This window comes from Amblyomma mixtum, chromosome 3, assembly GCF_055824585.1.
Source record: "Amblyomma mixtum isolate Tamu chromosome 3, ASM5582458v1, whole genome shotgun sequence".
In the NCBI taxonomy this organism is placed as follows: domain Eukaryota; kingdom Metazoa; phylum Arthropoda; class Arachnida; order Ixodida; family Ixodidae; genus Amblyomma; species Amblyomma mixtum.
This window is the reverse complement of record NC_143014.1, coordinates 282,889,216-282,914,453: the sequence shown is the minus strand read 5'-3', so window position 1 is coordinate 282,914,453 and position 25,238 is coordinate 282,889,216.

Here is a 25,238-nt window from a genome sequence, read left to right as displayed (position 1 = left end):
ACAGTCGACGAATAGCTTGCATTCGGCACACACGTTAAGCTGTTAAGACTTAAAAGCATGAAGGCACTGAACCTTCTAAAAATCCTGTCACACTAGTCTTGGGGTACATATTGAGACTGCCTACTGAGCCTTCTAAATAGCGTAGTTCAATCACGTATACAACCGGAAACTGGCTGCCACGGGAAGATCCCGGTGGGTGGCTAGCAGTGTAACACGCCACCTGCCAGTGGTGGCAGTGGCGTCTGAAGAGTTGCGCTCAAATATCCCGTAACCGAGTATAGTAATCATCTGTCAATTTTTTTTATGGCAAAACACTTTACAGCGCTGCATTCATTATTTTGAAATTTCTTTGGGCTGCTCACATCTGCACCTGATAGAACCGCAAACTGTGTAAATAGACAAGACGTTTTAAAAGGGGAAGCAAGTCTCGCCACTGCCTAACAAAAAGTAGAAGGACAGCTTTCAGAACTAGAACTGTGGCAGCCAACAAAAACAGCCAGCGCCTTTACAAAAAATTGTGCCTTAATTTTAACTTCCTCCGTTTCTCTTCCCGTCACACGTCTAACTCACTGCAAATGCTCTGAAGCCCCAGTGACTATTCGCGCCGAGCAGTCTCATCGAGTACCATCCAAAAAAACTAAATGGTACATGCCTGCGCCTCCCCTTGCCCCAGACCTGCGTAGCTTTGAATGAATTTCCCTAATTTCGTTCGGTGACGTTTCACGCGCAGCACGCGTGTCTAATATAGCTCATCTGACTTTCCCATTAAAGCTGAGTGCCTACACCCGTGCACTGAATACGATGCGTTGGAATATAACTCCACAATAGACCTCTTGAACGCTTTGTGGAAGAGCCTCCGCGAAAGCTCAGTGGGTTTAGTGTTCCGCTGCTGTTCGATGCGGCCGCGGCTGCGCCATTTCGATGGAGGCGAAATGCAAGAGGCCAGTGTACTGTGTGATTTAAGTGCACGTTAATGACTCCAGGTGGTCGAAATTATTTTGAGCTCTCCACTACGGCGTACCTTATAGCCTGAGTCGCTTTGGGATGTTGAAACCCACAAATTAAACTTTGTGCACGGATTCAATGATTAAGAGTTATTTGACTTTGTGTGTGCTACGTAATTTTTCATTGTATTCTCGCGTCTTTCACTGTTTTTTTTTTATAATTCACCCGCCCAGTGGCTTCGTCGAAACGTTTCCAAGCATGTCGATTGATAACATACTTCTTCTTATCAGTAAGCTTTTCTTGAGCGATGTCATGGCGAAGCTGAAGCGGTTTCGTCGTAGCACTTCACCTTTGCACTACGTTTTTGGTTTGCTGCAGCGCCTTTTTTTGACACGCTGGTAGATTATTTTGCCAGTCCGCATTTTCGACCAACGGGTGTTACAGTAATTTTGGCTTCAAATATGTCGCACGCAATTCCCATTTCTTTTTCTCTACTATTTATATCTTCAAGAGATAGGGGAAGCGTGTGCCAACTGCTACCGGCTCCAGTGTGGTCGTAGGTTGACTCACGCTCTTTGAAATCATTCCAAGAGTGATGAAAGTGATGAACCCTGTACTGCCACAAAAAAAAATCACTTTACGAAAGCAAGCAGTAACCTTCTAGAAGAGCTAAATAAGTAATATTTGTTTAGTATGTAATATCTCACAGCGAGAGAAAACGAGCAGGAGAAAAAACTGGCTAATGTTTTGCGGGAAGTAGCCGTTAGGATACAGACTAAAACATTCGTAACAGCGACAATCTTAGGCTCACTGTACCGAACAGGCGCAGCATTCCGAGCTGCTGCATGGAAGTCAACCACGTAAACCAAGTAGTGGATTAAGCATATTTGTGCACCCACACATCTTCCCTCCACATTAGTTACAACACCGCCACTCAGCTGATGTTGGGCGGCGGTCAGTGCTGCCAGCCAATGCTGAACTTATCGGCTCGTGGAATAGAAAGCCTCTTCGATTGAATCCAAAAGGAACATCGTGATTTCGTTCGCGTGGCAGCGCCATAGCATCCTGCCGGTAGCCACGGTGCCATCCCTCGAAACAATGTTGCAGGCAAGATTCTCGCTCTCCTCATGCAGTCTTGGCTCCTTATTAAGATAGTGTTTAAGTAACAGTACTGATTTACTTCGCAAGTACTATAACAGCTCGACAAAATCAGAATGGAAGCTCCAGAGCCGCAACAGACAGCACCTTTATCCTTTGTAACACAGCCGTTTTGCAGAGAAAAGCTGTCGCAGTGACTCTAGCCCGAAGAAGGATTCAGCGTAGGCCACGGGAAAGCCTTTAGCCTCGTTTACATGAATTCAACAGAAGTCTACTCCAGTCCACTTTTAGGAGGGAACTGCAGAAACGGCGAGTAAGAGAGTAGAGGATAAACCACTACTTTCCTTCTCAAAACATGCTCTTTCACTGAAGAAGTGGACTTTAGTCGACTTCTGTTGCATTCATGTAAACGAGGCTATAGCTGTAATGCCGCACGAGCGTTTCTCACGCGCCCGTGGCCACTTAGTCTTCTTTTGCGGCTACGAAAGGAAGTTTCGCTAGGCGAACGGACCCTTCGCCTTGGCAGACGCCGGACCATCGTATCAGCCGCTGATCACTTTGACGGACCTTTAAACCATGTTGGATGAACGAATTGATCCTGTCAACAGATTTTATCGCACAATCCTGCCGGTAAATTAAGGTTCAAACCCAGTGTCACTTTTGATAGGTTTCAATTTTTGCAAAGTGTGTTTATGTTTGGGAGTGCTCAGAAACTCACATAGATTACACAAGAATCTAAACGAAATCACCATCAAACGGCAGTGAAAAAAAATTTCAAGGTGGTATCAGAGATGATTTTTCAGCTGCACTTGTTCTACATGGATACGTTCAGCGATATATGAGCGAAATAATGCTCATGACCCCTGCTACTCTCATGCACTCAATCGCCAGCTGAAAATTTGAGACAAAGAGAATTAAATTTTTGTACCGTTTATATACTTCTATTTATTGGGTTATTTACGCGTACAACGTGCGTACAACGTGCGAGAAACGTGCGTACATGCTGCAGTGGTTCACATTTTTCCTAGCACATAACTCACTATTTCATAATCCAGCAAGTTTAGAGGAAACAAATCACAAAATGTAGCAGCCGATTTAAGAACACAGAGCAATGTATACGGGCTTCAAAGCTCTTTCATCTATTTCCACGCTGGCAGAGCGTTCGTGCAGTATTTTTGTCCACATTGGTGCCAAATTTGTGTCCTAATTTTTCTTAGACCCTTGGCAACATGACAACGTACGGCCGCGGTTTTATTAAGCTCAGTGGTCAAAATTTCACCTATATCTTTAGCCTGCAGCATAATCTTATGCGTCCTTTTCCACTCGAATGAAATCAGGATTCTTGCGGCGCACAAGAATATCTTATAAAAGCAGGTATGCCACACGCTGTGGGCTAAAATTAGCGCTGATGCAGCCGCAGGTTTCTTCGAGCGGAAGAAACTGAATACCGGATATAACAATACAAAATGGGAATCATCCTTCACATCCTGTGAAATTTGTTTGAATTTTTGAAGACATCCCGGCTAGAAATTTCTATGGACACTAAGTTTTGTAATGGCACTCTGTAGGGAGCTGCCAAAACTAGGTTCCTCATTTACACCCACTGGTTTCTCATAAGCAATAGTACACGCCCCTAAATGTCTATCAAAACTCACGTTCATCATCTTTGGGTGCGCTAAATTTGAGAGGAACTGCTTTTTGTCAAAACAAATCAATATATAGGGGCGATTTTAACACGATGTCCTGTAACTTACTGCGAAAAGGCTTACATTCTGAGAAAATCGGTTGAATCGAAGTCAAAGGTTAGGTTTTCAATTGCAGGAAGGTAAAGGTTTGGTCCACGCAACGCATGCGCTGTTGGCCTAATCACAGTTGGCACTATTGCAGAGCTGAATATAAGCAGAAATAAATCGCCTCACGTGTAAATGCGCCTTTGCAAAGAAGGGGAACACAGACCTGATAACCTCTCGGTGTTGTGAGCTGGGAGATTCAAGGATACAGCGCCTCCGTGCATACAGACTTGTTCATGTCGCCGTGTTCAACTCATATTGTTCATGTGACTAATGCCATCAGGCGCTTGCCCAACCACGACGCGATCCACCGACGGTCCCTGGAATACCGCTTTCTGTTTATTTTTGAGTCGTGACCTCTCCTGTTAACCTTTCGTACTACCTTGTGGTATATTGCTTGTACGCCGTTTTTTTTTTAATTTAAGAATTTTCTTCCAGGTGAAATGGTTTTGTAACTTTTTTTTATAATCTTGTTGTCATTACCAGTGATCTCTTTCTTATTGCACTATCCTGCGGTCTTGCGTTGGGGCCTCAGCCCATGAAAACAAAAAATAAAAATTTCCAGCTGCAATCATGACCAATATATTTGTTTTTTAACGTTTACATTTTCTTACTTCAAAACATGCAAAATAAACTTCGGTGTGGTCTGCGCAGATGGATTGTACAGCAACTCGGACATTACGTAGATGATAGAGCTCATTTATAAGACAGTGGACAAAAATTAATTAATCAACCTTTTTGATTTTAAGGACCAACTATTTATTCGGCAGGTGAAAGTCATCAACATCGAAGGTATCCAGTTTTTCACTTTTTTAAATCGGCAATGGGGTTCAAAATATCGAACGTCAAAAATGCGCATCTAAAAACTCGTCGTGTCGGATTTCTCGCATTTCATGTTGGCAAAATGGCGTCACTCGCATTTGTGCTACAGCAGATACACATGTCGTCTGTTTATTTGATAATTTTTGAGAATGAAACTTGATTTCAGCCAATGTACCACGCACAGAGCCGCCATTTCATAAATCAGCAATGTAGAAAAGCCTATTAAACAACCTTTGAAATGTGCATTTTTAAGATTCAGTATTTCAAAGCATATTGGCGATTTAAAATATTAAAAACTGGGCTCACCTTCAATGTCGAAGGCCTTCATTTGCAGAATATATGTTGCGCTCTAGAATAAGAAATAAAAAATAAATAGAGTTCATTAGCTAATGTTAGTGAATTAATCGTCTCCTTATTGGGCTCTACCGCATAGAGGGCCGCCCACTCCTAGATTGAACACGCAAGTGGTGTGGGTGCGCTCGTGAGATGGCCAATGCGTCCGGCACGGCCACACTTCGTAGCGAAGGGACGCAGGCGTACAGGAACCTAGAGCTGGTGAGTCTCGTCATCTGCTACCGCGCTTAGGTGTACACGTGCAACCGACGTTTTGGCGCTCTGCACAGCTCATTCATACCACTCGTGTGGTCAAACTTGGGGTGCTGGACCATGTACATGGTATCCGATTTGCGGTACTATCCAACTGCACAGGCCACACCGGCCTATCTCTCAGAGTTTTTGAAACACAATCTGCCAACCCCAAAAAATCACCCTGCATAGAGGTTAATAAATCTTCGTTAATAAAACGGCTGGGCCTACACATCGTATATTCTAAACTTTCCTTCCCAACAACAGCATAGTTTTATCGCCTATAATTTTGTGCTTCCTATTCATCTTCGTCCTCCTCACCAAACTTCTTTGTTCGGACACTATACTTGCATCGGTCTGGGGTGCTGCATGGTAATAAATATATTTGCGGCTTCCTCAATCCTATAGAGGTACTATGTGTTAATTTTGCGACTGCTACTGATGGCACCATACGGTACAGCAGTGAGGTGCCGGAGATGTTTTTAGAGCGTGATCTTTCGACGCTAAGGTTACCAGGAAACATGATTCAGTGGGGTAGAGAGCTGGGCCTGTTGGCGCACAGTTCTAAAGAAAAAACCAGCGGAAGGACGCAGACACAGAGAGGGACACAGGCGTAGTAGTTTTCATCGTCAGAAAGTGTACACGTCGAAGACAAAAAGCGGAGCCTGGCGTGCTTTCTTCGGCGCCCAACCCATGTTTTAAAAAAGACAGCTCAAAGGAACGGCAAAGAAAGAAGACCGTTTGCTGCGTTAGTGCCTCGGTATGACAGCTGTCGGCAACAAGCACTAGAGACAAACAGCGTTTTTCAACACGGTTTGGCATCATCATCACCCGGCCGATTATCCTGTCGCCAACAAACCAGCCAAAGCACGCACTTTGCAGTCATTGACCAGTTACATGCCTTCTGTGCTCGAAATTATCAGTTGCAAAACTTTACCTTTCATCGCATTGTTGTATTTCGCGATGCAGCATTTTGCAGGCGGGCGCATAAGGGCTGCCAAGCGGCCGTAGGGACTGCCTGCTGGCGGTTGCGACCGTCTTGAAGAAGCACTTGCCGTCTGGTTCTTGTCCCATTAGTGTGCGCAAATTAACATGCACTCCTGACGCTCGCGGCTTTTCAAAAGCCCCTTTGTTCTCTCGCACGGCCCCTCGATCTCCCGTGTCTGGCGTTGGTCCTGTGTTCGGCGGTTTGACTGGCGCCGGCCGGTTCCAGTGCGGGTCTAGGCGCGGCACAGGACAGTGACAAGGAAACACTTTTTTGGTAGAGATCGCAAGGCCTTGCAGGCGAAGGTAGAACATAAAAATATTTGCTGCCTTTTGAAGCCTCGCTAGCAACTGAGGTCGTGTAACACCAGTTGCAAGATACAGATGTCTACAGATGGAGAGTTGTGGTGTCGACAAGGCCGGCAGGTGCGAGACTGAGGCGCGCTGGGCTCACCACTCCAGCCTGTTGGACTTCCCGGGAAGTGAAATGAGAAGACGGTCCTCAGTCCGCGCAAAGAGCAATCTATTGAATAAATAACTACATATCAGGTAAAACAAGAGATCGCTAACTTCGGCAGCTTCCAGAGCGTCCAAAATAACCTGCTCATTTAAGTTGTGTGCGCCTTTAAAATCTAAGAACAACGCCGCGGTCAAACGCTCAAAACGTTTTTGATATTAGACGGATGACACCAGTTCAACCGCATTTTCAATAGACGATCGCTCTCGTCCAAACTAGGATATTACAGCTGGATATACTTCGTGACATTCCCGGTACCACTCAGTACGTGTAACCTGGTACTTTCTATGACTTTGCCGACGCAGATAGCCAGTGCATTTGGAAGGTACGATGTGAAGTCAAGTGGTGATTTGCCAGGTTTTAGGAGCAGGGCTACACGAGCGGAAGTCCACTCGTTCGGAAGAGTACCCTCTTATCGGGAATTGTTAAAATTTTCCAAAAGTGCACGTCGAGCTTCTTGCCAAGATTTTCAAGCACAGATCGTATTAGGGCATCGGTCTCCGGCCGTGATGGCCGCCTGCAAGAAGCCAGCGCGACATTTTGGTCTTCCATACAGAAGAACATATCCATTCGGAAATGTGTAGAGAAAGAAACTTCTCAGGAAGTCAGCATTCTGGATGGAAACAAGGGGCTGGGTACTTTGACGCACAAGTCTTCTCCAACCTTAACCGGGCTACAACGTTCGTGGAGTGGGAGAGACTTAAATCGTTCGAGCTGTTGAGGCGACGTCCGAAGGCCACGGACAACATTCCGAAATGCGTGACAGATGCTTTCGAATATTACGCGATTCACAGAATGCCTTCCAACGTTCAACCTTTAGCCTTTGAATTCTTTGAAGGCTTTTCTTCTGCGGGCACCTTGTATACCTCAGGTCGAGAAGCGACTTTGTGCGCCTCTATCGACGTTCTGCTCGCCGTCGAAGTGATCGAGTGCGCTGTGGACTCACATCGAAATCTGTGAACTTTGTATTTGGGGTGAACAAGCGTGAACTATTTTCTATAGCGAAAGTCGCTTCCCTACGTATTCTTTCAATAAGCGTTTTGAACACTGGTAAGTCAATGCGTTGGAAACGCTTGGAAGATGTGGATGCTATAAGAGCAGTAATCATAAACAGTACATATATTACATATAGTAGTGTGACGTTGTTTCATTTAAATTCTTTGGCGCGACACTTTTCGGGTAGTAACTTCAATTTTTGCCGCGCTAATCGTTTCGGAAGAATGAAAGCTTAAGGTGCGAGCGCGTTTTATGTCATAATTATACGTCTAGAGGAGGCCACCTCCTGGCGGCAAATGCAAACCAGCACTTTTACATATCTACACAAATAAACTTTAATGTATCTGGAAAAATATCTAGCTCATACCCTTGGTGTGGGCAGACACCAAGATTATACCGCGTAGCGTGGCAGTGCTCGAGGAGAACGCCAGCACGCCAAACGTCGCACGCCCCGCACCAGCAGTGAGAGGTAGCCACGTCCAGCTCGGACCTGCATTACCAGCAAAGGCTAATTAACCGTGACAGAGGATACCGACCACGTCTCCAGAAATAACCCGCTGGACTCAATGAAGTTTCCATATATCTATCCGAGGCAAAATCGACGACGCAAAACATCAGCAAAATTACGGTTCCTGCAGCTGCGCACAGCAGTTATCCTTCCAACATCTATACTGCCAAGCACACAAGCAGCTCGGCAGCGGAAGGTGTCTTGTTTCCGCCGCTGTGCACACGCCACAGACGCGCAGCAGCAGAACCCACGAGCTGCAACACCAGAGAGGCAGCGGAGAAGCGCCCCCGAAATTGTTTTACCGGTGTGACAATTCGGGGAAGAGGTTTCTTATAGGTTTCGGTGGGGGAACGACACGTGTTTCCAAACTTCGTGTTGACGCTTTGTGAGAGGGTCGCCAACACTACACAGACGCCTTGTTAGCGGTCCAAGTTTACCTACTGTTTTTGCGGTGCGACACAGCTTTTAATGACCTGTGACTCAGCAGGGGAGGCCGGTGGTTTGTCACCAAGCGCCCTACTTTTCGAGGCGAAGGCCACTAAGGAATTGAAAGGTGGAGTCCCTGCCGGTCAGGTAGCAGCCCGCAAAAGCGCAACACATGTGGCCAAGCGCCTTACGAGCAGGGGAAGGTGGAAGGGGAGGGGGAGGAGGAGAAGCGGCGTTGAATGAAGACATTCGTAAACTGGCTTCCAAAACATTGAGGTCCCACATGCTCGTATAGAGGCGTCACTGCTGCAGAATAATTGGCGCCCCCTCACGCGCGAAGCACGCGAAAAGCGTTTCTGCGCATGTTGTATGAGGCAGACGAAGGAACCGTGAAGCTCCTGCTTTTCGACAGCGTCAGTGTTTTACAACAGACCTTCTTACGGTCACTGTTCTGCTGTGCGCTGGACACACGTATACACCTGTTGTGTGTGTTGCAAAATAAACACAAGCAAAACAAAGAAAGCCACTACCTGTTAACGTTAAGCGTGGTCCCTTGAGCAAGTCCCTTCAACCACGTCCTAGCACTTCTTCTGGCGGCGCTTCGGTGTACGAGTTTGACTCGACACTCGAGAAATATGCCGCTTTGACCAGTAAGCAGTAAGCAAGCAAGCGTGCTGTGCTACACGGAGTTCTGGGCCCAGTAGCGATTTGCCGACGCGCGGGTGCCAAGTCCGCTGGAAACTGTCATTGGAAAGGCGTTAGAAAAAACTTCAGCTGAGCTGGCAGGCCACGCACTTCCGCAGCAACACGGATCGCATATCAATATCTGCCCGGAGGTGCCAAGACAGGCATGTGTGCATATGACAGCATTGCTCTGAGAGCTCCGCCGGGATCCATCAGCTCCACCACTGCGGAAGTTCTCTTTTCTTCCCACTCGCTTGGTCGAAACGAGGGGTCGTGCTTAAGTGCAGTGTCCCGAATAAACAGCAGACATGGCTGGACAAGCTCTTCTACGGGTGCTTGTTGCGTCGCTTTCAAAGCACTGAAAGTGCTGGCGCGTTTTTTCAAACAGCTGTTTGGTGCGCCGTCGCAAATTGTACCAGGCCAAGCTCGTGAACGATGTGCGCGCAGATTCCCGGATAACTTCGGGAAATTTCCCGGACAACTTCGGGAAATTTGTAGCCCAAATGAAAGGCGTAATGTGCGGCTTCAGGTTAGAGGTGAGTTTTATTCTTTTGCGGCTGTTTTTGTTTACGGCGTCTAAAATGCGGCTTCAGGCACTGCTTATGCGCGTGGCTCCATTCCGGGCTGCACCTGATCATGCGATGGGAGCGTATATTTAAGCACACGCGCCAGAAAGAGTTGCCAAGCCTTCAGCAACCACTTTGAAACGAGATGTAGTTCTTAAAAAACGAACAAAAGCTAACAGTCAACGATCTCCTCCACTTATAATGAAATACTCAAACGCGCTTCCAAACATAAACAATATCCTGCGGAAATACCACCCCATTTTAACTGGTAACGACCGTCTCAAGAAAATATTTCCCGACGCACCAAGGGTAACATACAGACGCAACACAAACCTGAATGATATCCTGGTGCATGCTAGGCTCGGTAAGAAACCACCACCGACAGTAACTTTATGCTCTCGACCTAGATGCAAAGCATGCAAACATTTACAAAGGGACACTACGGTTAAAAGTACGGCAAACGATTTCAGTTGCGATATAAAGACTAGTTTTGACTGTACATCGTCCAATATTATCTACATGCTCCAGTGCTCCTTCTGCCAGAAACAATATATCGGGGAAACCGGGCAAACAATGAGTGCCAGATTAAACGGGCACCGGGCTGACACAACACGGAATGAACAAAAGGCAGTGTCGACCCATTTTAATCAACGCCATCACAAATTCGACGAACTCAAATTGTTCATTCTTCAGTCAGGCTTCAAATCGACTAGGGACAGAAAATACAGAGAAGCATTCCTAATCCACAAATTTAAAACACTGCAACTAACAGGGATTAACATGTCTAGAGGAAACCTGGAATCTCTCAGGTACATTCCAGGGTTAGCATAATTTTAAATTAACAAATGTCTTGCACGTGCTCAGACCATTTCCTAGAACGTCGCATAAGTATATTAACTTTTCAGGAGGACACAGGGGCGGGATGGGGGGCACGGGCGTGGAGGCAGACAGGGACAAGGGCTTTGGCCCTGTCTGCTTCTATGTCCGGGTCTTTTGTTGCGCCCCTGTGTCCTCCTGAAAAGTTATGAACCAACACGGCCAAATACAAGTACTTCCGAGTATACTATCGCTCTTTGCACCCTTCCCACGTCATATCTTCCACCACATTTCCGGTCTTCTCACCGTCTCCCTGTGACTCACCCCCCCCCCCTTTTTTTTCTCCTAATCCCCTACTATCAGTTCTCGGAAACCATGACATTCCTGTTACCCCCTCCGCCCCACCTTTTTGCCTTTCTCTGAACTCGAGCCATTCTCCCCCCCCCCCCCCCCCCCTGACTTGTCCTTCCTTGGAAATGCCCCGCCTTCCAGTGCCAGCCAATGTTGTTTGCCTTCTTCTCATTTCCCTGTACCACGCTGACTAATCCTCTTATCTGAGTTTTTCAGGTCCTACAGCGCCTCCCCCCGTCGCAGCCCCTTTAAAGCCTTTGTTCATTACACACCCCCCGGATATAAGTTTTTCCACTATTGCAGCTTAACGAATCAAGGTTCACCTCCCTCCCCTTCCTGACACGCATCCCCTCTCACACCACTTTCCTTCCCCACCCCCGGGGCCTTCCTCCTCGGAGCGAAGGCCCTATTTAATCCCTGCCAATGATGAACGCTATGCCCAGACGAAGACAAGTCCCCTTGTCGAAACGTTGGCTCAAGCAACCTGAGGTTTTCCCCTCCCTTGTTCATTTTTGTGATCGCAAAGGACCATCAACCACACCCTCTCTCTACCATGGACTTACATACAAAAGTCTGACATGTTTACCTTTCACGCAGTTCTCCGGACTAGTGCTGCCTCGTTTGGCTTTCGTACGAGTTCCATGGGAATCGGAACACCTTGATCTTCTGCAGCTTTCCGGCGCTATTCTTATAGCTGTTACGACAACCAGAAACGCAAGTCTATAGAGTTTCATGTTTTGCTGCGCGCTTCGGTTTCCTTCTGCGAAAAGCCGTGATGTTATTAGAGCACAGCGTCTGCGATATTGATGGAGTCGGATAGAAAAAAAAAACAGTCACTGGAGTTTCGTGTATTTCTGCGAGTTTCAGTTTGCTCCTGAAACTTGAGCGATGAGTCTTTCATGGCGCTGAAAATGAACCTGCAGGAACAAACCATCGCTGGTTTTTTCACGACAATGCAAGGGCGCTTCTCCTGGCACTGCAAAATTTTGTTGTTTTGTTTTTGATGGCGTCCGACACTGATTATTTTCCATGGAGGGCAGGGAGATGTGTTTCGAAAATCGGGTTTAGCAACTATTTTTGAGCTTTTTTCAATAATAAAACGAAAAGTTTTCTACAAAAATTATCGTTGTTATTGCAGAAGTTAACGTCACAGTGCTTCGTTGGAAATTTATTGCAGTGCCACATAAAGTTTGTCGTTTGCTGCCCAGCCGGGAAGTGAAGTGAAATTCTTGCAACAGAACTTGGACTGAGAACCACAGAACTGCGTTCTCATCTGAACAGTGGCCCAAACCCGCTACGTTCAACAGTTTAGTTTTCGTTGCAAATCCTCAAACTATCAAACTACTCACAGGTGATGGGTGAGTTTTTTTTTTAGACACTTTATGGCTCTGTTGCAAGCTTGTGGTTCTTCTACCCGCGATTCACAGGTGAACATTTAACACCCAGCTTACTTTCCCTTGGAAGTTTTTTTTTTTTTACTTCTTCACTCGCCTCCTTTTTGTCTTCTTTTTCTCATTTAAAAAGACATTGGAACACATACTGCGCAACACCTAAGTTAGTCCTCGTCAGACATAACTTCTAATATCCAACAGACAGGCACTTCTGCGTGTAGAATTTTTGACAGAGGAGGAGTTAACAGAGACCTCCGTCAGAGAGTGAAGAGTTGTCGTCGCCCGTTCCCGTTTTTGATTACCATCCCCCCTGCAGAGTGCATTGAGATGTTAAAAGGGTGCAACTAGCAATTATTTGGCAGCGCATGCACAGCACATTGGAGCGCAATAGAATACCGGATATAATTCGCGTGCCATCGAGCAATGTAAGTGGGAATTAAACCTCGGCACTGCGCCCGGAACTTCTAGAATGCTCAGTAAGGCCTTGCGAATGGTTTGGATGACTAGCACTTTTTGAGTTCCCAAACCTGCATTGCTTTTCCAATCAACATTGTTGATGTCTCTCAGATATGACTCTGTTTTTAAATTTGTCACAGTTCAACAGTGAGTCGTATGGAATTCCTGCCGCCGCATGAAATCACAAACAAGTCAGCTGATGCTCCTTCGAAAGTTGTTCTTCTGGACGTCCATGCATGCAGAAGTAATGCTTTCTCATTACGATGGTATAAATTAATTGTCAAACAATTTTTACGCTGAATTATACGAATGAGTTTTGAGTATTCGCAAGCGGCTATTCCGAAGAATTTGTTTGCGAGTCCAATTGTTCCTGTTAGGTTTAAACACAAAGCGCTATTTTACTACTTTTTCGAAATTAAGATAGCAGACAAGAAGTGAAACAATCCCACTGATTTCGCCTCGTGTGCATGAGGAAGAGATAAAGGCCAAAGAAGGTAACGCCAAAAGGAATCACATTTCTACCCTAAACATTTGCAGCAGAGCTCTCCGGTTATGCTAAAGAACCTAACGTGGAGCATAGTCTCACTGGGCCATTTAGGATGATGGCTGTAGCGTGCGAAGAAAAAACAACCAAAATAAATCAAGAACAGCCTTAAGGAAGCCAAGGTCAGGCCGCTTCATAACCAAGGTGCCGATATTGCTTACTTACCCTCGATCAGCACCTAGAAGGGCCCGCTTGCAGGTTCGGGTGACAGCGGCGTTATCTTTACATGGCGCCAATACTGTTAATTTCGCCGAAAAGCGGGCATGTAAACCAGTATTAAGGCGGAAGCCTTTAATGTCTCATCGTTGTAAGCAGCAGTTGTCGGCAAAAAATGTCACGCTTTTCAATTGGTGGAAACGATCGTGACGTCACAGTGCGCGAATTTCAAACGGGGCCAATTGTACTTTGGCTACTAACCATGCAACCAATTGAAAGGATCGTATAGTGATGCTCCAAGTAAGTGGAACTGAGCTTAGTTAATTGCTTAAATACCAAATTAGCCAAATTAGCTTTACTAGTCAGGCCATATAACTGAATAAAACAGATTAAGAAACTGGTCGAGCTCAGGAATCGAACCCCGGTCTTCGGCGTGAGAGACGAGCATGCTATCCACTCCGCCATGCCAGCTCGATGGTTTGGAATGAACAAAGGCGCGTCTAGTGAATACGGTGTCTTCACTCACTCTCATCATCCTCCATTCCCTTCCGGCGAGGTTTAGGTGTCCACCGACAAATGAGAGACAGATACATTTCCTTTCCTCAAAAATAAATTTACCGACGAGCGAGGGGTAGCACCGAATGGGCGATGGCGTTCTATGGACTCCTTGGCAGCGTTGCAAGAGGGTGTCGCGTTCCACTCTTAGGGGCGAAGCTTAACATCTTAACCACACATCAGTGACCTCACTTTAGGTCAAAAAAGTGCCCCCCTGAATTTTGTGAGACAGTTACTGCGTAATTTCCTTTCCTCAAATACAATTTTCATTTTCTTCATTACGGCTCCTCTTTATCTATCTTCTTTCACTCCCACTTCCTCCCTTCCTCTACGGTGCGGCTCAGGTGTCCACCGAGATGACAAAGAATTACTGCGCCATTTCCTTTCCTCAAAAAGCGTTGCGTTCAAAGCGCAAGGCATCGCGCCGAACGGGTGGTGGCGTTCCGTGGACTCCCTGGCAGCACTACAACGCGCTGTCGCGTTCTACTCCTAAAGGCGAAGCTTAAGCGCCATTAATTAGCAGGTAATTAGTATTCACGCATTAATAAGTAATTAACCATTAATTAGTGATTTGTCATCACTTAGTAATTACTACTCAATTATATGTGACGCCACCAGTGCCACAGAAACAGCGAAGGTGGTGCGGAAAACGCTTCCGCCTCTACCCACTTTAGACAGTCAAAGTGCCCCCTGAATTTTTTTAGGTTAAGCTATTAATAAGAGGCCAGAAAATTTACTCAGTATATCCCACTAATGTATGTTGTGCTGCCCAGCTCGGTCCAATTTCTGTTTTATTATATCATAATGAGATTGCATCAGGTGTCTGTGCACCGAAATTTCAGTTAGGGTAAGTTTGTTCCTACTTGAAACTTAAGTAACCAGATCAGGAAAGATAAGCGTTCCCTTCGCGTGTTTTTGCGCTGCTTACTTATGTCGTTGTTCATCATTTTGCATCTTTGCTAACGATTCTATTGCCTGTGGGGCTATAATTAATGATTATGGCCTTGCTGTCATGAGGAGTGGCCTATATGGCATACCAACTTGGTGTACTAAGCGGAAATGTCACTAAACAAAAAAGATTTACACATATCTGGTCTGCTCGAAAAAGACAGCCAGAAGTGTACACCGAAAATACTGCTGCAATAAAGTGACAGTGAGAGAGAGAGAGAAATTCTTTAATGAAATACAGAGAATTTAGCCGGCGTTTAAAAATCGCTGGCATGCTACTCTGCATAGGGAGGGGAATTTGGGAGATAAAGACAGAAGGAGAGCAGTGTGGAAGAGGTAAAAAAAAACGAAGATAAAATGCAGCCATGAAATGGGTACTAAGGATGCAACGGCGAGTATTGTTGTAACCTATGGAATGATGGAGTGCATAGTCCGACAAATGGGCTGACGAACTTCACTGCATGAAGAATGCAGGAAGGTAACGTGCAAGTGAATTTAGAGCTTATCGAGATGTCCAATGAGAGAAGCCAACAGCCACAGAAACCAAGAAGCACAGGGCATTTTTTTTTAATTAATTTATTTTTTTGTGGTGTTGATCAAGTAAGAATATTACTGAATATGTTGTCGCTTAAAGCTCCCACCGGATCCCACCGGCGGCATGTGGTTGTTTTTTTTTCTGCTTTTCTAATCAATTAGCTTTAAGCGACAACATATTCAGTAATATTCTTACTTGATCAACACCACAAAAAAATAAATTAATTAAAAAAAATTCCCCTGTGCTTCTTGGTTTCTGTGGCTGTTGGCTTCTCTCATATTTATAACGAGCCCCTCATTCCCCTTCCCTTGTTTGCCTAATTGCTTAGCGAGGGCCTCGGTTCTGGCAGCCTTGACGCCGTAGGAAGCATAAGACGGTTCTCACACAGCTTCCACATTCGCCGTTCGATGGCGTTCTACGTCACACCAGCGGTAACTCAGGACGTTCCACGTCTGCCGCTTACGAACGTGGGTGGCGCTGATGAACACTCTCAAGGTTAGGTTATTTGTAAACATAAATACCCCCGAAAGCAGAAGGTTTGACAGCCGTCGCCGTAGCTCAGAGGTAGAGCACCGGACGCGTAATTCGGAGGTCGTGGGTTCGGATCCCACCGGCGGCATGTGGTTGTTTTTTCTTCTGCTTTTCTAATCAATTAGCTTTAAGCGACAGCATATTCAGTAATATTCTTACTTGATCAACGCCACAAAAAAATAAATTAATGAAAAAAAAATCCCCTGTGCTTCTTGGTTTCTGTGGCTGTTGGCTTCTCTCATATTTATAACGAGTTCCTCATTCCCCTTCCCTTGTTTGCCGAGATGTCCAATGTCTTTTAAATATGTAAAAAGAAAGTTCATTGCAAGTCTCTGTTGCCTAAGGAAGGCTAAGGGACCTACAACTTGGTCCATTGTTAGGGGCACTGGGCAGAGCTTCTGCATGCAATGTTCATAGTACGCATGCTCGTTAGCATACGCAGGGCACTCAAGCAGGATATGTTCTACAGTTTCTATCGAGGCACAGTTGTCAGTGAGGACAAGTAGAAGTTGCGCTGTATTGATAAGCTAGCCCATTCCGATCACAAAGAAACCACTTTCACCGAAAACGCTGCTCCTATAAGCCAGAACAGAGAAAATAAAATGTAGGTAGCGCCTCCGACGATCGATTTCACACGTTAAATTCGCGCGTCAACACAGATTTTTTTATCCCTGAGGCAATGCTACACCGCCAATAAATGCGGTTTCAATCCGTCCTTTTAGGTAAATACTTCACGATTGTGGCTAGACGGGGCGAAATATTTTTAAATGCAACTTTCACAGCAATAATTGCGTCTTTCCTGCTTGGCAGACATCACCAAACCCATAAATTTTCATAGAAAAATTTCAGTTAGAAGTTAGTTTCCATTTTACCAAAGTCCAGGGGATTAAACATTTCGATGTGTTTCATGGCTTATGTTAGTGATTAAAGAGACAGTTTAAATATGTTGTGAACAAGTCTGTTCAGGCTCCGGGCTTTTTGCGCCGTAATTTCAGTCACTTGTCTTATAACTTTAAATAGGGGTTATACAGAGCGATCCAAAAGTCCGAGGAAAAGTAAAAATGCATTAATCATGAAAGTGGGCAGCGTAGCTCGACGCGGCTTGGACGAAAATGCGCGAAATTCCCAGTTTTAAAAGAGGAAAATATTACTGCCTCATTTCTTATGAGCGGCTGGCGCTGTAGACCACACTACACCCTACTATACTAGCATAGCTGAAGCGAAACCATTAGGTGAGAAATTGTGGAAACCACTGTCATGGAAACCAAATTTTTAGTGAAAAAAAAAAACACGTTTATTTTTGCATATATGCTAGAAACGCCTCCCGCTATGTCCTATACTTGCCGAATTATTGAATCATTAGTTTTTCAGTAACTTTTTGATAACGCTGTATATTGCACGCGCCGGCTGAGTACTCGAATATGGTTGCGCGTGCTGGGACGCTGATGCTGCAGAACATATAGACAAGATAGAGAAACTGAAAACCATAGCACTGAAATTCATTATTGGTTGCTATGATAAAACATGAAGCTTGTCCACCTGTAAACCTACCCTTTTGCCGAATGAATGGAAAGAACGCAGGGAAAATCTTTCTCTGAAATTATTTCACACAACTTACAACTCATCCGTGCAAATTACCGTGCTCATATAGCGTGCCAGATACATGAAACCTCCTTTGTGTGTGTTTGACGGAATTGGGACGGCAATCAAAGAGTGAAATACTGTCCATTTCGTAGTAACCCGCTCCAGAATTTTTTTCTTGTACGGACAGTCAGCAAATAGAACAGTTTACCGCACGAATTCGTTTGAATTACTTAAATATATACAATTCGCCACGCTTTAACTGTCTTTAGCCCTCTCATTAGTTTATTACAATTCTCTTCTCTCTTGTTTCTGTGTTCTGTTGCAAACAAAGCAGAAGATTGGACTAGTTGGTGAAAATTGATCATGAAAAACAGGCCAACGAACGAGAGGGTGTTCAGGTACGTAGATGATTATCTTATCTTGGTGGAAGGTTCAAACCTTTCAAATAAGATTGGTGATGTCCTCAAGTGCCCTGCAGTGGGCGCAGTCAGGCTGGTGATGGTGATGACGATGATGACGTCCTCAAGATTTTCGGGCAGTGCGCTTGTGGTTTAAAATTCAAAACAGAGGTCCCTGTGGGCAATGAGCAGCATTCCTCGATTTGTCTCTGAAAGCTACGTCGGAGCATCGTTGCATGATTTGTCTCCCTCGGACTGTTAAGCCATTCCTGGGCTACGGGTCAGGCCATTCAAAACTGATAATGAACGGCGTAACGGTTTCCTGCCTTAAGGCCGCCCCTTCTGGTTCCTGCCAGCAACGTGGCAACGGTGATCAACTCGGACCTAAAAGAAATCACCAGCGTGTCAATCCGGAACTGTACGGTAGTCGAAGCCGAAGAGGCAGCCGTGGCTCTAGCGGCAGAGGAGGGCTACCGATCCAACAGGTCCTTAACCATACTCACCGACTCACAAGCTGCATGCCGCAACTACCCAAACGGCAGAATCAGCCACAGCGCGCTCCGCATTCTCCGCTCAAGTTGGAAAACTGAAAACAACTAGGCCAAACAAACGGTAGTTTGGGTGCCGGGACATACCGACATTACGGGAAATCACGAGGCGGATAGGATACCTCGAGGGTACGCAACAAACCGAGCATCCAACAACCCCGACCCCGCTGAGGAACCCGAGCCGGTAGCCCAAAGCTATACAGACATTCCCAACTACTGCAGAGGGATCCGACGAAAATACCCGCCCCCACAAAAACAACTCTATAGAGAAGACGCCGTAGCATGGCGACAGTTACAAACGGGAACATTCCCGTGCCTAAACATGCTCAGTAAAATCTACCCCACGCAGTGCAAGAGCGAGTTCCCGTGGTGTGAAGACAAACCAGTCCTATACCATACCACATGGGCTTGCCAGAAAATAGACGAGCTACCCATAATAGAAAACCCGAGTGCGGAACAGTGGGAGAGGATGCTATCCAGCCACATCCTGAAAGTCCAACAAGGGCTAGTAAGGCGTGCACGCAGGGCAGCTACTTTAGCGGAGCTCTGGACTAGGGGAACCGACCCTGATGATAAGATGGAAGACTCAATCTGAAGCCACAAAAAAATATTGTAAATAGAGCAAATAAACGTTTTCCACCACCACCATCACCTCGCTGCGGAAAGTTTATCAGAGCCGGTTGCCAAGCTATAAAACATAGCAGCTTCTCTTAACACGTTGTGTCTAGGTTAGGCGAACAAGTCCTCCGGTGAGTCATCAGGGGCCAAGAGACATCGTCGCGATGGTAGTGAGCGCCGTCAGCCCCTACGCTCACAGGCTCTCCCATAAACTGAAGTGCTAGGCCAAAAGATACAACGTTATGGTTGTATTCTCGGCGCCAACAAAGCTGGCTGGAACATGTCCCCACTAGAGATGGTGAGCAAATTAGCCAGAGGGCCTGCACAACAAAGCATTTGTCGCCTTTCTTGAAATGTAGAAAGGGCATAGTTTGCAGAGTACCATTTTCATGCGGGTAATATGTACATCAGGCAGACTGGCCCGTGCGTGAACCTGCGGCTTTTTGAACCCACAAAAGTCACTGGACAGTGACTCTCTTGACCGTCTTCCAGTACACTGCCGAAAAAGCAAATGTACGCCACACTTTCCGAGCCCCACTACCCTGATCCGTCATCAGGACCATGTGACTCACAGGTGATGGAAGAATTTTTCATTATCAAAACCTCTAACAGCTGTGTCAATCAGCCTTCAGTGGCCATGTCAGGCAAAGAGTTCCTCTACTTAGATGACCGGCCACCCTCCGCTCCTGATTAGTAACTTTCTCTACTTATCCGCTTTTTTTTCATGCGTGTCACCTTGTCTCCACAAGGTCCTGATGCGCGCAGTTTGCTGCGGTTGCATGTATTTATTCCTTCGCCTTTCATTAAACCTTCAGTCGCGAGTTAGCGCTTGCGGTGTCTTCTTTCTCTTGCGTGTCCCCTTATTTCGCGCCGTTTTTCTTCTGCTGCGACTTTCTCTTCATGTTCAGCTGTTTTAACACGCTACCACTGGTAACTTATAAACGGTTAATGGGACGCAGGCAAATAGCACATCACAAGCGCACCAGTGTCCTTTCTCTGTGTTTTTTAATTGAGTGTAACTTCCCAGTGGTTCCGCTTTAAACAAACAATGTGCAGCAACTTAGCCCCTATTGCCTCCCTGGTTTATTTTTATGCTTTGTGGTCCCTGGGCTGTAACGCGGCAAGGCGGTGCAAGTATTGAATAACAAATTTTTAAAATACTTCAGTTATAAATGTGTGTTAAGGCTACTAAACAGTCAAAAAATGATTTCATTGCTTTGAAACTATTTTCGAAACACATTATTGCGGCAGTAAAACTAAATGTCGAATTTTAAAAGTAGCTTACTTCCTCAACGACACATAATGCAGCACTACAAAATGCGTTTTTCATCCTCTCAAAAAGCCGTTCTACAGAACTTGTGACACAGCTTCCCTCTTTTTTTTGCAACTTAAACTCACTGATGCTGAAAAGCAGCTTTATTGACGCGGTCGTCGCCATAGCGGTGCTATGTTAGACGCAAAGCTCTGTAACTCAGGCGTAATTGAATATCGATATCACCTGCAAGCTTCAAGTGTCGTACTCAACGTAAGTGCGTATCTCTGCGCTGCAGTACCTTCGGTGTTGTGAAAGAAGAAATATGTCCGCGTCTTTTGAGTGTTAAAGTACTATTTCACGAGGTCAAGCCGACTCACCAGTTTGTGAGATGTTTGACCTTGCGGGTGACCTAGGGTAAACCAAAACTAAGTAAATAAATGAAATAAGTATCGCCGCGACTGGGATTCGAACCCGTGGCGGCGCGAACAGATCACCTTCGCTAGAGAGTGTAAGAGAGCACTAGGCTATCGTCGCAGATGATCACGCCCCTTGTTGAACTACAACACGCTCTCGCGCTGTGAATTGGACATCATCTTCTGCACCAACTGATACTACTATCAAATTAATATTCGCGCTTTGAGCTATGTGGCAGTAGTGATCGAGATATGCGCGCTACATGCGATGGCGACAACGCTGTGGCAGAAAAAGGTCCCTAGAACAATGCGCGTTGGTGTTGAAGAAACGCGGCACTGCAGCAGAGGCTGCAAGTGTATACATCGCGTAAACTGGCATTGACGATGAAGAAGTTAAGGACGCGCATAACTGGCTCCCTCGGTCAGTGGACACCTGTATTGCGCTTTCAGGTATGGGGTGGTGATGTCTACCTACAAAAAATTGCGCTTTTTTATAATAATTCGTGTTTAGCAATGCTAAACCTCCAGCCAATTTTTCTGTCTTTACATTCCTAGTATTTTGCACATAGTTCGTGGAAGGGTAACCGCGGCACCCGGGACACTTGTCTCATTTTCGCGACCATTTCAAGTTTCAATCAAGGAAGGAGGACGTTGGGATCACGTCAGTCGTAGCGCCAATAAATCTGCCAAAAGAAAAAAACCAGGAATGGCATAAGCGCGCTTACTAAGTCGGCCAATATTTTCTCAAAAAGCCGCCGCAGTGGCTCAGTGGTTATGGTCTTGGCTGCTGACCCGAAAGACGCGGGTTCGATCCCGGCCGCGGCAGCCGAATTTCTTTGGAGGACAAATTCTAGAGGTCCGTGTACTGTGCGATGTCAGTGCACGTTAAAGAACCCCAGGTGGTCGCAATTTCCGGAGCCCTCCACTACGGCCTCTCCCATAGCCTTAGTCGCTTTGGGACGTTAAAACCCCATAAACCATAAACCATTTTCTCGAAAATATCATCTCTAGCGGCAAATTACTCATAAAAAGAAGAAAGAAAAAGACTGGAGAGTCGGTTACCTCCGGCTAGAGATCACGGTTAACTTCAGTGGCACACATAGCTAGGGCACAGGCCGCATCGTCAGTTTACGTTTTAGAACCCCGGCAGTTGGTGACGAATTGCCAAAGAGGCACGTATCATTGCCTTGAAGAATATGAAGCGTGTTTGTGACGGAATTCCTTACCTTCAATAAACTGAACAGTTTAGATAACTATATTTGAAAATCCTACCGCACCTTACGTCTCCTATATCACGTTGTGGACTTCCGTTAATGAAGCTAACACTATATGTTAATTCACCAGAAATTTTTAAGATGACTGACATTAGTTTCTGCCACAGAAGCTTCCCTTAGGGTCTCGTTTTACTGTCTATCTCACAAGCAACTCAGAATAACGCTTCAGTCTAGGCTATTTCATTGAGTAATGGTGTGGTCCCTTAGGACAAGGTGTGAAGCAAAAAGTTAGAAAGGACACTTAGGCTACAGCGATGGCGTAGTTGAGGGCTCCGGCTTAATTTAGACCACCTGAGGTTCTTTAACGTTCGGTGACACCGCACAGCATCAAGATAATTATAAGGCAACTTTTGGCCTCAAATTACTAGCAAATAGACAGTGGCGAAAGCAGTACGCACACTTTAGAATATACCTGCGCCCGAAGTCCAGCGGCTCGCGGCTGCGCTCCATTTACGCAATACGCTCCTCCTCCTAAATATCAAGCACGCCGTATGAACAAAAGGCGTGAGTATTTGTGAGTTCCACGAGCATGGTAATAACTGCTTGTGAACAAACCATTCTCGCTCCTGGTTACTAAGACGCGAGAACTTGCCCCATGAAAAGCAGCAGAAAACGTTAAAGTGGTACACTGGCGGCGATAAGGAACGGACACTTGTTAGAAATGTGAATGTTAAGAAACAGCACAGCGATATGCAAGAAATTGAGCTCGTACTATGATCTACAAAGCGCCACAGAGCTTTGACAATGAGCTATACCGTTTCTTATGCAACGAATAATATGGGAGGAAATAACTCTTGATAAAAGTAATTACGCACATGCTACGCTCGACGCCTACCACCTGCGCACCAGAAATGAGCGGCTTCCTCTGGCCAGCATTCCTACAACTGAAGAACGTCAGCAATGAGGGTTTGCCCTCGGTTACGGCCGGTCAGCAGAGGACGTGGCGGCGAGTCGTGCTCGCGTGATCGAAGCGGCATCAGCGTTCGGAGAAGGGCCACGGCCGGGACGGCGCTGCACGTGGAGAGCCACCTGCCACGACACAGCGAAACACAAAGTGACAAGCCATCTGCACGTGGTGACGGCAAGTGCTCATAGGCGCAGCGTCCTTGGAGAGTAAAAAGGATTAGCGCTGTTGTTGCGCAGCTCGGTTACCCTCCGTGCATGTTACCCTTGGTTACCCTCCGGCGGCGAACATCCAGTATCACGCGTGAAGGCCTTGGTGGTCTTGCTACACCCGGGTTGCGCCATGCAGCAACATCAGTGAAGACAACAGCACTGACGTCCTTCCGCAGTTGCGAAACACAAAAGTTCGCGGCCAGCCTTGGTGGTGGCGGCGACGAGGTCGGCGGCGCTGATGACAGCAGCGCTGGCAAGCCAAGCTCTTCAAAGAATTTGAGAACGCCAAGCTCAGGCCGAGCTGTGCAGTTGTCTCACCTTGGCGGCAGTTGTGTGTGTCAGATATCGATTCGCGGCGATCTCCGATGGAAAGGAGGAATACTGCCAAGGGCGGGCGGTGCCGCGCCGGGCAATTAGATGCCCCTGACCCCATTGTTGGGCATTGTGTATAAAAGGTATTTAACCACGTAGGATGTAAGCATAAACTTTTCGATTCGGACTTTGATGACAACGAATAAATTTCAAATTGTAACCCGATACTTGTCTGGGTAGTTTTTTCTACGTGCCAACAGATAAACAGCCGTTGGAAAAATGTAACTCCACCCAGGGGTATTATTCTCCCGGTGTCACCTTTGCAACAGGTCGCATTAGGGCGGGGCATAAAAAAGTGCGTACAGTTGCTCGAAGAAACGGAAAACGCCCCTGGCACTTTCGTCGGTGGTGCTGTCATTCATTCCGAAAAGGAACGAATACCACTGCTGATTCACTAGCAGCAGTAGTTTCGTATCTTTGATTAGTAGATGTTAATTATTGCAGAGATGTTTATTTTTTTATTTCAAGCAGCATAATTTACGTACTACAGTCAATGTGTATTTAGAATGCAAGACTGATGGCACTTTTTTAATTTATCATTCGTTTTACGAGTGCGATTGAGGTTTAAGCCGTGATGATAATGGCGCTTGCCGCGTCGGTGTTATCGGTGTTAGAAGCATATTGTCGACAAATCAAATGGCGTTATTCCTCAGTAATGCGTGTATGAACGTTGTCATGTACGTTTTGTGTCTGCTTAGCGTGTGAGGTAACTATTTATGGGCACTATCATGCCTTATGTCCTCGTCCAGTGCTGTTTCCAGCCGCATCGGCGGCTGCAACATGTGAACGACAGCACGGAGGTGTTAATTGTTCAGTTGTATGTATGAAAAATTCATCACATTGTTTTAAATCCTTTTTCTCTCGTGCGGAAACTGTTTCGTGGCGCTAACGTGCATTAAAACGCCTTGAAGGGTCATGTAGCCGCGAGCGCAAACGCTGCAAAGGCCATCTCGTTGCAGCGGGCAACGTCTGCTTCGTCGTCTGTTTACGACGGTGCACAGTAAGTTCGCATGGCGAGCGGCAGTCCGGCTCAGCAGACGGTAGCCACAGTGCTGTCCTCTTCGGCAGCCGGTAATGCCGCGGAAAAGATTCGTCGGGCAAGGCAAACGGGTCGCGATGTCCGCGGACACGGCACTCTTCTTCGCGGCTCAAAAACCAGGCAAGGAGAGCGGGATCCATGGCGTCTAGTACCAATTTCCTAGTACGTCGCCTGCGCGAACCGCTTCAGCGCATTCCGTTGTTCGACAAAGCGTAGTAATTGAAGGCGACGTCACGATGACTTAGCAGGAAGGCGGATCCGCTGTAGTCACGCCGCCGTCACCACGGCTCGAGCCAATCAGCGAAGAGGGAACTGGACATGTCGCGAAAGGTGACACAAGGAGAATACCACCCCAGGTGCGAAGTAGCTAAGAGCTGGGCTCCTCCGTGAAACGAAGGCTGGGCCCGTAGTGAGATG